The following is a 2,019-nucleotide window of genomic DNA, read 5'->3' as shown; positions in this document are numbered from 1 at the left end:
GGGGGGTACTCCCATATAATATTTGGCTTTTTCTTCTTGAGTAACCCTCTGAAATTTTCTATTCAACTCTTTGACTTCATTATGCATTCCAATTGCTTTAGCTGCTCTAAGATTCAGAGCCAGTTTCAAAATCTCTTCTGATGTCCACTTTGATCTTTTTTTCTTTCCTTAAAATCAGCTCCTCCGTAGTTATAATTTGCGTGCCCTTAAACTTCGGGACCCATGCTCGGTCGCTATCCCAATGTTCTCCTTTGCTTCTTTAGGTCTTCAGGATCAGACAGTGTTTCAATTATAACAAAGCCATAACTCTATGGCAGACTTACAGACAAGTAGTGGACTCTGGTAATTAGTGGGTTGAAATGCACTAGTATTGCCGATTTTGAATCAGACAAAATGACAGTTTTACTCCTGCAAGATGACAAATTCAAGAGATTTCTTGACACATTCATCACCATAATTTATGTATTTTGTAAAACAATGCTTTTTATGATAGGACAATATCTATATGCTTGGAAGAATGTCCCATACACAACTATATGCAAATGTATGAACAAACCTCTATAGTAACTGATGCAGAAATGGAAGAATTATACTAACATCTCCAATCGGAAATTGCTTTAATATTTAAGAAATCAAGTTTCAGTGATAAGTACTGGTGATTAAAATGCAAAAGTTGGAGACACAGAGAAAGGGGAAGTAGTTAGAAATATGTCCTTAGTAATAGAAATGCAACTAGAAATTACATGAAATAATGATGTCTTCTTTGCAAATTTGTTTTCAACAGCATAAATTACTGATGAAGAGATGATCTTGGAGACAGAAATAATGTTGGAGTTCAAATGATAGAATTTTGCAAGATTAACAACTTCTTCATTACAAATAGCTTTTTCCACAGCCTAAATAGCAACTATATATATAGAAGTTGCCATATGGAATATATAGTAATCAAACTGACTTTATCTATGAGAACAGGCCATGGGGATATTCACTATAATAAAACTAAACATAGCTAAGGGCAAACTCTGGATTAGACCATAAGAAATATAAGCTCATATATAAGTTCAGGCTAAAGCAGAAGACTTTTAAAAATTTTATGGGAAAAAATGAAACCTCAAGTATATTCCACCAAAATTTATAGAAGACCTCAAGAAGAGATTTGATGCATTAAATACTATTGACATATTATCTGAGCAGCTGTGGAAAGGACAGTATATATGAAGAAAGAAAAAGGTCATTAAGAAATCAGGAAATAAACGGAAGACCATAGTGTCTGTTAGAAAATATTCTGAAACTTTCTTTTGGCCATATAATAGCTACATCCAATAAGGGGATTGGAGTGGAGTAAAATAGTTGACAAGAAAATTTCAGAAGGAAACTTCAGAAGACAAATTAGAGTACAATAATGAAATGTGCAAAGACATGAATTAGGTAACCTCTTAAAAATAAATACATTCCAAACCTCTCAACCTGAAAGAATTGAACAAAAAATTCAAGCCTCAAGTTGCATTATTGGAGAATGCTATAGGCAAACTATTGATTGATGAAGAAAGCATAAAAGAAGTTGAGAAAAATAAACAATGTCATTGTACAAATATGAATTGATCAGGGTTCAAACATTTCAAGAGACATCATGTGATCAAAGCCAGTGCAATGAAAAAAGTACAAATTTCACTGAAGGCATATCTAATACTGTAACATTATACTATATTTAGAGAGCTGCCTGAATTTCAAATTGGATTAGGTAGAGGGCATGGCATGAGGCATATAATTTCTGATGTCAGATGAAATTTAGCTGGAAGGAAGTTTGCTTGTGTTTATTTGTGTTTCTTTAATTATGTAAAGGCATTCAATTGGTCAAAATATGCATACGTTGAGATAATTAGGTATTCCTGAATATTACACTGTATTCAAGAAGAACTTGTACATGAACTAAGAGGCATTCATGTAAACAAAACATATGAACACCGGGTGGTTTAGCACATCAGGAGACATGTGCCCTAGGGTTACATCATTTTACCA

Source organism: Echinops telfairi, unplaced genomic scaffold (genome assembly GCF_000313985.2).
Source record: "Echinops telfairi isolate 266 unplaced genomic scaffold, ASM31398v2 ScPeMD7_7469;HRSCAF=8507_1, whole genome shotgun sequence".
Lineage (NCBI taxonomy): Eukaryota > Metazoa > Chordata > Mammalia > Afrosoricida > Tenrecidae > Echinops > Echinops telfairi.
The sequence above is the reverse complement of the archived record's forward strand: the minus strand, read 5'-3'. Positions refer to the sequence as shown.